The following is a 16,998-nucleotide window of genomic DNA, read 5'->3' on the forward strand; positions in this document are numbered from 1 at the left end:
ATATTTTTTTGGCAAAGATAGTAGTTTGTTTGAATAAATAAAAAACCTCATATCCATGATTGAAAAAATGATTGAAAAATAAAATAAACATCTGTAAATAAAACTATTTGCTTGGAAGCGATCGCGTGGAAAGGTTGTTTTGGTTACATCGGCACGAGTATAAAATATTCAACACGAAACCGATTATTGTTGACAGAAACCTTCAGTCGGTGTCATTGCACCGCTGTGGGTCATGGGGTTCGCGCGGCCCTGATACTGCAATGTACAGTCAAACGCAAATTAATATATCGCCAGCGACGTAACACTCTATACTAATTCAAAACATGAAATCGCTTATACGCGCTAAGTTTAATCGTTTTTTTTTTTGTAAAATATACTAAATCCCTTTTATGGTATATCTGTGAAGAGGAATAAATGTATATAAGTACACAAATGTGTATAGGCAATTTAAAGTTTTGAATTTGTTCAAATACTTACGTGGCTGACTGTACTCGAGAAAACACCACACTTACGGATTCCGAAATAGTTTATTGGAATGTATTCCTGCCACAGTTTCGATTGGGCTGACTGTGCCAATATGATATCACTTTAATGACTTTTTGTTGTATGATATTATTTAAAATTAATAAATAAATAAATATTTACAAACAATATTACTATGAGGACGCCCAGTGCGCCCAGAGAGTTCACACTATCATAATTCTCGATTCCAATCACACAGCCCTTTCTATCCTACGCACTGAACGACTCTCATGCTGAATGCACTGCGAAATAGACTTTATTATACCATTGCCATGTCCTTAGGTATGCAACGTATGAGAATACAGGCATTAATATGTTTTTTTTTTTATTGTCGATAACAACGAACACTCTTAAATTTATGTAGCTCGAATATATTCGATATGTCATTTATCAAAATAACAAAATAAATAACTTTCACCAACTACAGTCTAATAGTGCGCTACGCATTTAAAATATGTGGGAAATATTCTCCTTGGTCAAATTTACTATCGCTATCTTTCCATAGTATTATCTGGGCAAATACTTGTGGCATATATTTTCCACCAAATTGAATACTGTATATTTTGATCAACACTTCAAAGGATGAAAACCGATGTCATTATTTAAATTTTAATGATAACTATAACATGAAACTCATTTATTTAAATAAGTACTGACAGTGATTCGTGTAAGTCCAAAGGTACGAGTAAGTAACGAATCATTGTATAGTACAGACGATTGGGTCGGTTGTTAACATCACAGATTTAGACTGGTGCCGGCGGTCTCCACGAAGGAGGGGAGGAGTGGGGCTAATGCAGCTATTAATACATTTAATAATCACAGTAACAATGAACTCTGCCATTATAGCATATTTGTGCTTTCACTTCATACTATATAGGCATAACACACGTTACAGAGATTGCTCTGGTGTTTACAATAAGCCAGCTACCTGATTCTTCCTCGAGTAAGGAGGTAATTAGTTTTGGACAAATTTTGTTTGATAGACACATCGACTTTAAGCGTGAAGCTAGAACATCTCCGATTTAGAGCGCGTGTACCCAGTGGATCAATCGTAACCGCATATATAATTGACAGATTATATAATTTTTTTGTTTAGACGTTTACGACTGTAAAAAATGTACCACGATGCAGTTAACCAGGCATAACAACAGAAAACATTACGACCAATTTTAAACAAACCAAGTTTAATTGAACTCGTAAACACAATATTGTTTTTCACAGTTCACAACGATATAATACGTTGTAGCTTACATCCCTCAATCCCATGATTACATTAAGAGTTATTTTTAATTCACAAACGAATAAAACAGAATAGCAATGTTGTTTTAAATGTGATTGAGTTAGAACGGTCCGGCCGCGTCGGTGCTGCGGCGCCGGCGCCGTGCCGCGCCGCACACTTTTATGTCAGCTAATAATATACATTTTGTTTAACGTTATAACGCTGAAACTGCACATCATCTGACGTATTGTGTAATTCTTTGCTATATGCTTCCCCGGTGGATCTGATGCTAATGCATTTTAGTTCATTCTGACATCCGGTAATATTTTAAACAGCTGCTTACTTATTGTTTTCAAAAACAACACCTTTTAAGAAGAGCTTGTATCAGCTTATAAACTAACTAGATGTACACTGATTGATTCCATGATGCGCCCAACGAAAATGAATCATTGTGACGCAGGCCAGCGCACTTTCGTGATCAAATATACAATAAAAAAATAAATACAATAAAATAAACTGACTGAGAATAATTACATTGCCGTTTACAACCAACACTTATAAAATATCGAGGCATGCTGTACATTATTATAATCCTTTAATGCATTTTATCAATTAATGGAAAGTTTAAATAACCTCGCCGTAACACTTAAAAAGAAAACTTACGTTTTACAACTAACGTTTTCTTATCCACTCTCTACAGAAAAAGATGTAAAATGTGCTAGTACCCTTGTACAAAGGTTTGTTACAATTTCACTGCTTCCCGTCGCAATGATTTTCAAAAAGGTCGGCCCAATGCGAAAACAACGATCTGTGACGTCATCTCGCATTGTACTATTTAGTAGAAAATAAAAATGGTGGTAGACAGAACCGCAGGGTTGTTAGCATAGGCCGTGTAATTTTGGTAGAATTTAGGAATCTTATTTCAAAGAAGTACAAAGCTCTTTAATATTTGTCCCCATTAGAACTACAAAACTTGTGTGTTCTTTTATATTAAGGAAGTTCTATAATTTTATCTATACATTTGCCTTGATCTTCATCATAAAAGTTTGTAATAGTAAAAATAAAGTTTCCGTTGTAAAAAGTTCTCATTTCGCAAATTATATTTATAGAACTCAAATTTTAAAGTTTATTCTCCATTTAAAAACATATGCGTGACTTTTATTTTAAAATTTGTTGCAATTATTTTTCGACAAATCGGAACAAATATTTATTGTAGAAGTTAGCCAGCCCTGCCGAGCGCACGAGGCGCGAAGGCGCGAGGCGCCGCTGGCGGGCGACGGCGGCAGCGCGGGGGAAACTCACAAATACATAACAATAGTGGAGATGAGAGCGAGTCTGTAGATCAAAGCCGACGACGCCGCCGCCGCGCTTTGTTTACGCCAGCACCGGCGAACCATCGACTAATCAACCAACTGATTAATTTAATTAAACATTACGAGAAAGTTGTGTTTATTTTATGTTTCCTCGGGCCCACATGCGAGTTCAAAGAAAACGCGTCGGGATTGTAAACACCGACGCATTGTAGGGGCGTGTGCCGCGACGGACACGCGACGACTCAGCGGCGACATGGCGCGACGCCACCGTACTGCACTACGCGCCCGACTTGCACCGCGCGCCACTTCTCTTCAGCTGTTTAGAGCCTCTGTCACAGGCCACACACCACCCGACGCCTGGACTCACCAAAGTTACTTACCTCTGAGTCTCTCTCAAGACACCGTTGTAGTTTTAGTAGTATGTTCAATACCCTCTGTATATAAACAGCATTGAAAATCGCTCTTGCTACTTCAACATTTAAACTTAATGAAAATAAACAAATCTCGAACTGAATAAGTTTAGCGTTATTAGTGTTTGTCAAACTGATTTTAATATCAGTTATAATTAGTGGTATTCAAATTAAGGCTATTATTGACGGTTTCACCTCTGCGCCCATACATTACTGGCAGGCCCCATACTTGAAATTCACCGCAACACGAGTGTTTTAAGGGGATTAACTGCATTTACGATTATATATTCATTTACATGTTAAGTTAGTAATTTTTAAGAGATCACAATCCTTCTTTATTTAAATAGAGAAATTAATGATAAATTGTGTAAATAATAGTTTTGTCACTAAGTTTACATATAGAGTCTAGACATATACATAATTCGATAATTAATATCGAAATACCTTCCATTTACATCAAATAAAAATTTATTCTTCAAAAGAGCGTGATATTAAGTTGTAGAATATTGATGCTTTTTTTCAATTATTAAGGCGCTAAAAATGAAATAAACGTATTAAAAATATTCTCGGATCAACGTAGCAGCATGTAAATGGCTCCAATGTGTCGATAATGCAATTACTAATCTTCGAAGGAAATAGCCGCCGTCATTTCGGCCGCCTCATCTATAATTGATTTACAGGCCCATAACAGAAGCATTTGTGTTGTTTTGACGAATATAAAAACTCATTATTGCCAACTTTATGTAATAAAACCTGTGCTCATTATTTGCCTGTTGTCTGTGTTCTTAGATAGTAAATAATACTATATTATATAAAAACCTCATTGATTAAATTACCAAGACCAAAAATAAATGTTACATTTAAACACAAAAATAGTGTTTCTAAATACACCGACGTAATGATTTTAAATCATTAATATATCACTATTAATAGATCGCCCAATATGTAACACGAACAGTTACACTTACACAATATCTTAACTTCCTATACATTTTTAAAAATCGCCTCATTAATTCCCGTCAATTCCGTATGCATTTATTTTCGCAATCAAAAATTATTCCTTTATTCCGACCTCCACAATTGAGTCTCGATCTGCCGCGGCCTCTTCCGCCCACATTTGCATTGTATACCTTTTTACTTATTTTTCTTTAATTACATACATCCTTATTTTATAATAACGTTTTTGTCAAAATTATTTTCATTACTTTACGCAACCTGCTGTTTTATAGTTTTGTTTTTAATATTAATTTGCATTACACCGCCGTCTAAGGTTTCCTAATGAAAACATAATTCTGCACTGCGTGGCAAACAGGTAGCTATAAAAAGGGTATAAAAAACGCAATAAAAACCTATATTTCATTTTGAAAGTGTTCTTGGTAACTTTTGTATTAACGCAACTGACAAGCCTGAATAACAAGTTAATATCATAACAATAAGTTCGTAGGCATAATTGTATTAAAACACTCATTCACTTTTAACGCCAACTGTCCTTCAAAACGCAGTAGCAAAAGCGGTTAATGTACAGAAAAAAAAAAGAAAATTTAAATTTTAAAAGCGAACTGCATAAACGCGCCAAAGTTTAAGCGGCAACTAATTAAAAAACAAAAACTAAAAAGCGTTCGCTCTACCGCACGGTGAAACTGGCTTCCGAATTATAAAAAAAAAGCAACCCGTTTTTTTCGCGCCTTTTCGCTTTCGTTCAGCTAATTAGGGTTAAGGAGCATGGTGTGTTATGATGAACGTCCGCTCAGTTCTTTTTCAAATGCTCAAGCAAGTCCGCCGGCAGAGTACTGGAAGGAGCAGGAGTTGGTGAACTTTCCAATATTTCATTTGTTTTTCGTGACGACTATGTCGTGCGTTGACATGCAAGTTAATTCCATTGTGCAACTTTTAGCGCAAAAACAAAAAGGTTAACGTTGTGTGCATGCCGTATTTCACGGTCGCTCACTTAACTTATCTATCCTTTGGCTAAAGTGATTTGCTAAATGCAAAAACGTCCGATGTTTACTCTAATTCGAGCGAGATAGACGATGCTACTTAAATGGATGTTTCTGAATTTATTTCGTTTGTTTCAGCTCTTGAGTGTTTAAAAATATCTAGCTAGCGTTTCTCCAATAAAATTAATAATACATTTTAAATTCATTCACACAATATTTTAAATAGTTTTTTTTTTAAACGTCCATTCAAATAATAATAATTACACAGTACAAAGTAAAGTAAAGTACAAAGCTTAATTGGGGATAGGTAAAAAAGGCGACGACAATACGCGGGCGCCTGCAAACGCCATCTGTTGCCGTATATTTGAATTTAATATTTCGCACACAAAAAGAACTTGTTCCCAATATGTAAGGGAACTCTGGACCGATTTTATCAAATTCTATTAGATTGCAACAATTTTGCGACCCGTTTAATGTAGAAATACATTTTGTACAGAGTTACTAGTACTAAGCGATATTGATTGAAAAATATAATAATTATTTATAAAACCTGTTGTAGGTACATAATCTTTGATGTAACAAAAAATATTTTATTAAAATAGCTACTATCAAACTTTCTTATAAGTTAAATTCTGCAATCACAAATTTTGTAATACTGATATGTAGCGTCAGCAACAATATGATAAATTTAGGTAATCATTTTTTTTGTGCCAATCGATCCTGGGGCCTTATTCTCTATCCCGCACGTTATTTTAACAGTGTGTAACAAGCTCGTAACACAACGCGTCATGTTTAGGACTATAGAAACTTGACTTACAGAATACCATTCCACGCACATTTCTCGAAGATAACATGACACAGCCGCGTTACGCGTTTACACTATCATACAGAATAAGGGCCCTGTTGTATATGAGGATCAAAAGACTATGAGACCGTTACTTTTAAGGGTGGAAATTGTAATAACTTCGCTATAAGTACATTTCGTAAAAAATATAACAATTCGTTTTTAAACATAACAAAACTTTGTACTTATGGGATTTAACCCTCTGCATTAATTAAGCTTAGTTATTATAATTAACATCTAACTCGTTTTTGTCCTCTTCTGATCAAATAAAATAATATTGGGTATTCAACTAAGTATCTGTCAGCCAATTGCAGTTTAGTGGCGACAAGTTTGCCTTTATTTATTTGTTAAATTCTAAAATACCTGACGAAATGTAGATATCATACGCCCTAAAAGGTAAACGGCGTAGTGTTATATAAAAGCAAGTCCCAAAAAGAGGATCACAGATATTTTCCAAAAATAAATATTTTCATCCATATTTCACTGGTGACGTTGACCTGAATTTTTACTATTTTATTGGTTATTTTTACAATCGGTCGAAAATACTATTAGCATAGGCAACCCAAACAGGGCGGCAAAGCAGGGGGCTCGGTCGTGGGGGCGCAGTTACGTGCTGGGCGACAAAATGAACATGTTTGTCTTGTTATATCGTCGCACATGTCGAAACTACGAAGTCAAATAAATTTCCCCGATTTAGAGTAAGTGTTCGCGTTGTTGTGCTCAACTCAAACAGCAGAGGCGAGGCCTGTTCCCCGTAATTAATGCTAAGAATATAAACTTTTTGTGTGTTGTAGGTATTTGAATATCGTGCTTTATCGTAAAATTACTGTGTGTACCCAAAACGAAATTATATTCCGGTTAATTGTAAGGAATTTAAATTTTATTTGACAATATCAGAATTGTAAAAGTAAATTGTACATAAATGATATTTGGCCACAGCATACACAATCGTCACGATACAAAATCACGATACAAACTGTTACTGGCGGCAACAATGAAACAAACGATACGAACGCTTACCGATATGTAAATACAGTTGCAGTGAAAAAGAGAAATGAGAACACACCGACACAATGGGCGAATATGTGAAATAGAGAGGCAAAGTGCCCATCATGCCTCCTGAAGCTGTAACATATAAAATGAAGGCCGTTATTGTTCTTTGCAAACAATATGAGGAGAGATTTTTTTCACAAGCGACTGGGACCATTTCGAGTGAGAACGACAGCAATAATAACCAGTGGATACCGCATCGACGTACGTTTAAACAATCAAACGTGGAACAAAAAGACAGTAATGTGGAAATGGATGCCGTGACGGGATGCGACCGCGACGCGAGCGGCGCGGGGTCGCGGCTCGCGACCAGACCCGCCTCCGCATTCGCCCTACCAAACATTCCGATGCAAATACTTTCAGTTGATCAATGGGAACCTTCAATTTCATGTGCCCAAGCCAGTATTGAAATATTTAAAGAAAATAAATTAATATGAAATACATTATTTTAATGAATAAAAATATATCTTCTTATATTTTTAACACCTCAGAATTTTATGCGCCAATAAATTAATCAAATTGACTGATTACAGCATAACATCTCTTTGTGTTTAAAAAGTTATTTATTTTATCGGGAAAATGATAATGAACAATGATCAATTAAAAATTTTCTTCGTATCGTATCTTCGTATTACATCCATTAATATGTCATAAAGTTTAAAAACAAAACACCACGTCCGCTGGCGTTCATCATCAGGCCCACAGCCGAGCCTCCGTGAAAAGGATGTGTGATTAGTTTTATCCTTCGCCCCTCGCAGCATCGCCCCCTCGCACCCACCCCGCCACCACACCCTACGCCCTAGCTATTCTTCGCCAACTTTATCTCGTAACAAATGAATCACCCTGTATTAAACGCGGAAACAGCACAAGAGCCACGCTCACAAATTGAAATTGATATAAAAATTCATTCATACTCCGTTGTAGAAGATTGTATTGTTCTATGCAAGCGTAGATAAATTTTATTATGCGGAGTTAGAGGCGGGGAGGTACTAAGTAGAATAATGGAGAATAGAGATGAGTCAGTGCGTTCAGTTATGGTTTTATTGATGTGGTGTTAATGTGTAAGTTAAATGGAGTGAAACTGGTGCTATGTACAGCTATGAAAAACTGTACATTTAAAGTTGAATTTATAAAAAAATAGTTTGAAAAGCAAAGATATCAAAATCATTTTATTATAATCATAATTGAGGACGCGGTAGTACGAAAACTTGCAAGCACTCAAACAAGATGAGAGGATTTAGATTTATTCAAGGTCACGAAGGGTTACAGCAGTATTGACAACTTAAGTGGTCAAGATCCGTTTTACATTATGGGTACACAACATGAACATACAAAGTTTACTACGTACTGTTAGGTACAAATATTACTTCTAGGGATTTAGACGTTGTGAGAAATTCGTTAATTAATTTATCGCGTAAAACAGTTATCCCGAATAATATTGAAATAATATACAGGTTTCTCATATATTTATAAAGTAATATGGTTTCCGTGATATAATAAGGGGATAACTGTGATACTGGTACAAAATATGATACGCTTTACATATGATGCCCTAAGCCTCTTTTAAGTCGGTCAATCTAGTTCCAGTATAGAATTTATTCTTGTATCTGTCTCGTATTTTGTCAGCACACGGCAACTTTGTCAAGCTCATAACTCAAGACAATTCTTCATTTTAAAATGTTGGAATGATATTCTAAAAAGTTTGTAGGTACTAAATGTATCCCCAAAAGGCTATAATCTATATTAGCTATAAATAGTGGGCGAATTTAAAAATAATTTATGGTGAAATTCTTAATCAAAACATTTCATTCACATATTTAATTTGAATGCACACTGTATAAATTATTTCTAATATCATATTTCTTTTAATTTAATTATTTATAAAATATTTTTTAAAATATAAAAAAGGTCTTTTATGAAGAAAATAAAATATTTGAAATAAGGTAGGTTAGGTTAGGTTTAGGTATGAACTCTGCGTACAAATTGGAACACAATGCAGCATTAATAATATTTGCTTTCTAACTTCAATATTTCATTAATGAAATGAATTTGAACAAAATTTGACACACAAATTCACAAAGTTTCGGATTATATTCTTAAGGAAATTTTAGTCTGTAAATATGATTTTGATACATTTATCCAGGGAACAGACCTATTTGTGGAGACACGAACAAAGGCTCACTATATGATATAAGCACAATATAATGTAATACATAGCCATAATATTTAACTTGATGATAAATGCGTTCAAATATTCGGCAAATCTAGTTCCAATCGCGTCGGCTGGGGGTCCTCGGTCCCGCCACCTTAGGCCAATTCCTGGCAACACGCGCGGCATAATTGCGTATAAGGCGGAAGTTTATTATTGCGTTTCATACGTGGTGGAAAGTTTCGATTAGAGGGCGCTGGCCGCCGGTTGCACAATAAGATAAATAATGAATGAACGAATACGTAGGCAAGAGGTATTAACATTTGCTCTATCCCACCTCCTGCCCCTCAAGTTTGTTCAAAGCCTAAACATCCTCGATAGAACAGCTATAGTAGATAATTAGGTAAATATTTGTTTATTCATATAAACAGGTATAAATAACTGGTAAAGCCAATAACACTATTAGATATGAAATTTATAAATATTCAAACGAATGATGGAGAAAGTCGTTTTTATAGTTATAACCAACCAACTATATTTTTATATGATCCGAAAAAATACACCTTCACAACTATACGGCACAGTAAACAAGTATACACTTAAAAAACTTCGGTATATCGATCGAGCGTAAAACGTGCACTGCGTGACACTTATTTACAAAAATGAATTTTTTATACAGTTTGCATAAGGACGGCGTTATTCTTTCCCCTCGACATTACTAAATTATTTAAATAAGACACCCTGTATAAGCGAATAGAACCACATTAGGGAACTTGGTGTTATGTTACGAAACCACGGTATAAAGTGTAACATATTTTCAGATCTGTGGTGTAAACTAATTATATACTTAATTTGAATATAAAAAAGGACCTAACTTTCCTACAACTAGATATAATTATTGTCGTACAAAATATTCACTAATGCCATACTTTAGGGCTTTATTGGTCTGTGAACATACAAATACTTGGGAAGCGTAATAATTCATATACAATCTATAGTTTCTTAGATATTCGGAATAACTAAGTATATTATTATATATTAGTACATGCGTAAGGGGAACTAAATATTACTTAAAATTTGGAATTCTATTTTCGACTCAAAACAAAAGCAAAAGCAAAAACTAAGTTGGTCTAAAAATTCACAGTTCAGTATGCAACATAGGTGTTAACCTAGTTAAGCTCTGAAAGCCTTTGAACCGAAAAAGTCGTTGACGTCAAATATTAGACTTCACGTAAAATAGCAATAAGTTTGTAAATTGGATTTTAGCAGCTAAAATGTCTTCACCATTTAAAGTTTGTAAAGAAATGCATGTAGTTTTCTAAACCTATCATTATCATTAGCATTATATCAAACTTTCATCATATAATATTTATAATATACTAACTTTGGTTCGTGACTTCGTCTTCCCAAAATTTATAAAAATCCGTTCAGTAGATTTGAAGAAAATCGATAACATACAGACGGGCAGAAAAGGGGACTTTTAAATTTTTAAATATGAATACATTATATCAGAGACCCAACCCGGTTTTGCATGGGTTGCATTAATTAAAACTTACAGCTTGGACAATTCTAGTAATCCGATCGTTACCAGACCAGGATCATCGTCATCATCATCATCAGCCACATAAAGTCCACTGCTGATCACAGGCCTCCGCCAAGAATTTCCAGACGGACCTGTCGACAGCGGCGTGCATACAACATGTTCCTGCAACATGTATCTAACCCTGGCTTAATCTGAAAATTACCTAAAGTCATAGTAAATAAAACATCTCTAGCTGTTTTCGAATCCATAAGATACCTACATAGTACACATTTTTTTGTTCATAAATCGGTTATTTTGCTGCATGCTAAGTCGTAAATGGCTTATAAACACAGGTTGCGCGTCGCACCGAAATGAATAAAGGCTTAAACCACCAATAACCTCATGAAATACATATGAGCGATTAGACAAATACCTAGTCTTGCCATAAATATTGTAATAAAGAAAAAAGAAAATTGTTAACTGCAAATAACATTTATTACTTTTACAGTGTGTCAGTTTAATACATAAATATAAAACAATTAAAAATATAAAAAGCTTATTCGAAGTGGTCTCCATTGGCTGCAATACAGTCCTTTAAACGATGAGGCCAGTTATCAATAGAAGCACGCACTCTTTCCATGGGAAAATTCTTCACTGCCAATCGTATAGATTGTTTTAGGGACTCAAATTATCATGGCGTTTAGAGCAAGCTGTACTCTCTAAAACTGACCACAAATCATAATCCAGCGGATTAAGATCGGGACTAGACGACGGCCAGTCTTCAGCTCTGATGAAGTCCGAAACGTTCGATTCCAACCAAGACTGCGTGGACCGAGCTTTATGACCCGGCGCCGAGTCTTGCTGGAAGGACCATACTTGGTTATTGAACATGGTGATGTTAAGGGGCTTAACTACCTTCTCAAGAATGGTATCTTGATACACTTGTGCCGATGTTTTGATACCTTTTTCACAAAAAATATGGCTCAGTCACTCCTTCATAGCTAACACCCCACCAAACCATCACTGAAGTCGGATAATGTCCACGTTGCACTCTGTCGACTAATTGGGAAGCTTCCTTAGAGCTTTGAGCATAAATACGGTCATTTTGTTTGTTAAAATGTTGCTCAATTGTAAAAATTTTCTCATCCGTAAACAAAATTTTTCTGTGACCTCCCTTTGCGTACCGCTTCAGTAGTTGTTTCGATTTTACCACCCTATTCTTCTTTAAATTATCAGTTAAGAAATGGCCAGTGCGTCTCTTATAGGCTGCAAGTCCTAAGTCATCTTTTAAAATACGCGACATGGTTCTAGGTGCTATCTTCATTTCCCGAGATAAAATCTTTTGCTTTCGGACAGGATTTCTTCGAATTCTTTCCCTTACTGCTTTGACCACCTTTTTCGTACGAACACTACGTGGACGGCCAGATCTTTTCTGTCACAAACAGAGGAGGTCTCATTGTACCTATTAATAGCCCGGTACACAAACATTTTACTAATACCAAGTGTATGGAGAGTTTTAAAAATTGCATTTGGCTCCATACCTACTTTGTGTAATGCTATCACAGCGATTCGGTTCTCTTTATCACCCCACACCATTTTAATATCGCAAAATATTTTACAATGTATTGGCGCCAAAATGAGAAAACACAATGAACAATCGTATAAAAATGACAGATTCGAAATTCAAATGTAATATTTTTTTATAATTAAGTGTAACAGTATTTATGGCCAGACTAATTATACAGTTACCCTGTTTATAATAATAGATATCATTGGAGGGCCCGGCTCGACGCGGCGCGGGCCGGTGCGGTCGCATAGGGCTGCTAACCAAAAAATACCACATCAGCATAATTATCGTTATTTCAGTGCACCTTTTGAGACGTTTAGCTTTGACTCCACCGATAAGAAATTTTAATTGAAATATCTTTTGCGTATTCTTCCTCAAATTGGTTAATATTATTGTGATTATCGTCAAAGTAGAATCTTCATGCGGCTAATATCACTGATATTGCAAATGCTGTTAACAGCAAGGTAAACGTTTCATGTCCTTTATTTTAATTACGCCCATAGGAGAAGAAAATTTGATGAACGCAAAAGTTTAATTATTTCTGATAGTTCAAGTTGTCAGTGATTTTTATAGGTAAAAAGCTTTGATAACGGTTAAAAAACGCTACGCACTTTATAGTGTTTTGTGAAACTATAATAGTTTAACAGTTTCTATAATACAATTACTTTCTAAATCAAACAATGCGCCTAAAATATGCTAGTCGAAATTCAACACCTATCTGTAGAATATCGCTATCTATTCAGCTTTTGACTCTATAGGCAGTTAAGGCACCACAACAAACGTAACTTTTAATAAAATAATACACTAGAATGAAAACTCTTTAATAAAATATGACTTGTTTGCGACATTAAGGAATTATTTCACATATTTAAAAAACATAGGTTTTTATGTGTGCTCTATATTGTGTAAGCCCGTTTCTTGCTTAAGTAACCCAATTTAGTTAAATATTATAATATAACTGCACCGATTACGCTAATTATAGCGTCGCCCTTCTCAATATTTATCCTTTTAAACCCCGAAAAATCATCATCGAGGAATGTGACGTCTGGATAGCAGTACATCGCGCCTTCCTACAATTACAAACGCTTTCGTCAGATTATTCAAATTGTTTCAAAAACAATTTTAAAAAAATAAGCATAAGAATTCCAGCAGTTTTAGCTATTGTATTTCGTAGCAAAGCATGGTTATCTCATTTTAAAGTGTAGCAGATTAAATTTAGATAGAAAGCGCTCTCAAATAGCTATTTTTAATTCAGTACTCTAGTATCTATAACATAATCTTAAGCTATAATTCTGTTTCTTGGCATTCATAAATCACATTTTAAGAAGTGTTTTGTCTTATATATGAATTCATTGTAGACTCGGATTATAAAAGCTCAGCAATGTCACATTTCGCCCGTTAATTACCAAAGTTATCGAAATGATAACATCAAGACAGTAAATAATGTATGTTTTCTTGTAACCGCGGATGTGTTTCACCAATTTTAGCACTATTACAGGACTTTTTCTCTGTTTCCTATGTCTACGCATGACAAATTGTTGGCTAGGCATTGCTAAGTATTGACGTGCCTATATTCTGTAGACACGAACTATAAACTTATATTTGTTCAAAATCTGAACTAAAATGGCAACCAAAACGTCACTGTTATAACCTATTTATTTACTTGAACAACAAATAATTTTACTTATTTATAAAAAAATAAGTACCAATATCCAGACGCAGCATTAAGCTACGACGACGCGTAACGCTTGCTTGTTTCGATCTTACGGAATAATAAAATATGTATATTTTGTTCAAATGTTATACGTATAATTGCAATGCACGCAACAAGTTGATGTTCCGTGCGTGAGGTATTGTTGTATGTAACGTCGCGACGTTGACGCACGGCACAGCCATTGTCTGCGGACATATAGATCATCACAAGCCACCATTGACCTACATATCAAATATCTCCGACTCGTCCTTAATTAAATGCAATAACTGCCTGTAAAAATGTTAATCGAATGTTAGTTGAGGGTGTTAGTGGCGGCAATGGCGGCGATGGTGGCGGCGGCGGCGCGACGGTGGTGGCACGGGAGCGACTCTCCGCGTCGCGCGGCCCCGCACCTTCCCGCGCATACATAAATCTATTTTATCGTACTAAAAGCAATAAATTTTATTTCGGGATCTTTAATTCTTTGTTATTGAATTGGATTTTAGTGTTTTATTCGGGTAAACAAACAATACATCGGCCGTTCGGAGCGGTACTTAGAGCACGTGCGCATTCTGTAAACACTAGTAGCGGCGGGCCCGGCGTCGCTCGGCTAACTTAATAAAAGATTTTATTTGTAGATTGGACTGCGTTCCGTTATTACAGCCGTAAAATGGCCCGGCTTTTGTCTGCGTTCACAATTAAAACTTCGATAATGTTTAGTTGTAACGCTGGGCACAAAGAAATGCCGCTCTTTGCTCTAACAATTACTGAAGCAACGTAAATAAACGCGGCGCGTACGCAGTACAGTAGGAACTAAGCCTCGGCCATCGGTGAGGCGACCGACGCGGCTCTCACCCCCAAGTCCAAGCCGACAGTCGGCACCGTTCGCCGCGACGGCACGCGGGCCTCGCATTAAATACACAGCCGATCGATAAAATGTGCAATCGTAAACTTCCTGCTCGTGATGGGGAAATTGTAAATTAACTGATGGATTGTTCTTTTTCATCTGACCGTTGTTATTATTGCTCGGTCATTAGGCGGTGTGATTTTGATTTTATTTACAGGATGGACGTCAAAGTCCAATAAACAAGGTGCCGACTGTTCGACTGCAAGCTTAGATCTTTATAGTGTCTTTAGCGATAGCTATTACCCACGCAAATCATTCTTTTAACACGCTTTATATTAACATGCTCTAATTCAATAGGCAACTTGCGCGGTTTTCGAGCTCGTTCCACAATATACTAATATTTTAGCTTGAGCATTAAGACCGAAGGGTAGTTTGAAAAATGCAAAACTTACTAGCACATGTACTGAAACCACCCTTAAAATAATATGACTTTACACGACAAATATCAGGAATACCTCGAGAAATAAACCGGCTATGCTAAGTTACAAAGTAGTTAAGCACATTCCCTTCCCACATCAGGAGTAAATATTGCCTGTGGACTGGAGTTTATCTAGTCACAGACGAAAATAACTAAAAAATAAGTTAATCCCCAACGGTCGAGCTGCTGCAGACACACACAAGAGCTTTTGCTGATGATAGGATTTACAGTATTTCATATCTGTCCGGAATGCTATCACCGTACACAAGGTTTTAACACACGCCATAATGACCCATGTAAGCATGTCGCGTTCTGGGATCAGCCTGTGTATATCCGGTTCCAACAAGCCAGCATAAATGTGTCGAATGTCGAGGGGTCATTTATTGGATCCCTCTACACTTACCATCAGGTGTAGTATGGTCACTTTACTGTGAAAAAAGAGCACGTATTTTTCCTATATATCACGAGACAATAAATACTATAGCGCAAATGAACTTTAACGTTGGTCTCATTTGGAAAGTTTATATAGAAAGCCCGATATTTTTTTTCTAATTAGTGTAATACGAAGTACTCCACTTAAAATTATTGAGCCTATTATGGACTTAAAAGTTTGTATTCAGCAACAGTGCAGTAGCTCCACCGTTCTTAAATCGAATGTTTAGCGATATATAAGTGACACTTCCAAAACCCTAAACACCCTGCGTAAAGGACAACAAAGGATCCATAATTTTTCGATTTCTGGGTGGTTATAATCTCAGACAAACATTTAAAATTCAGTAAACCTTTTGTTACGTTGCCGAATTATGGTGTTAAAATTAAAAACACTACACACAATATATCTACAACAGGTGGACAATAGTATCAATGCGCTGTGAAGGTAACATGGTGGTGACAATCTGAACGGTATGGTTCGTGTTTTATTTGTAAACGTCGCGAGGATTCCGCGCGACGCGGATGGGCTTCATTGTCGCCACAAAATGTTTCGATGCGCGATGCGCCTGACACGTGATACTTGTCGCACTGACAGGCCCGAATCACAAGAGGAAATATTTAAAACACAAAAAACGAGCTTGTGGTTTACACAGCAATATTTATTTTTATTTTATCGAAAAATAATTGATATATATAGAAGCTGGGCCGGCATTGCATGTGCCTTGATAATTCGAGATTTGGAACAGACGTGGTTATGCTTACAGTGGGGAGTAGAGATAGACATTTATGTATGACACCTGGTGGGTACTAGGAAGGGTATCATGATTATGCTTCATACATCTGGGTGGATCTTTGAGAGTGGTTGAAATATTAATGTGCAAAGAGCTTTTATGTATTGAGTTATAATGAATATAGAATGTGTTTGAAAAAAAATGAGAAATGAAACGGCATTATTTTGACGCTGGACAGTTTTAAATGTTGTAAACTGTAGTTTGTTTTATTATTGGTTGTAGCA

At 35.9% G+C, this 16,998-nt stretch overlaps 1 protein-coding gene across 1 annotated transcript in view; it reads left to right on the forward strand.

Moving 5' to 3' along the window:
- LOC115455783 (protein bric-a-brac 1) overlaps nt 1-16,998 on the forward strand; it is a 269,255-nt gene that overhangs the window by 232,174 nt on the left and 20,083 nt on the right. The window lies entirely within an intron of this gene.

The sequence above is a fragment of the Manduca sexta genome, chromosome 27, assembly GCF_014839805.1.
Source record: "Manduca sexta isolate Smith_Timp_Sample1 chromosome 27, JHU_Msex_v1.0, whole genome shotgun sequence".
NCBI lineage: Eukaryota > Metazoa > Arthropoda > Insecta > Lepidoptera > Sphingidae > Manduca > Manduca sexta.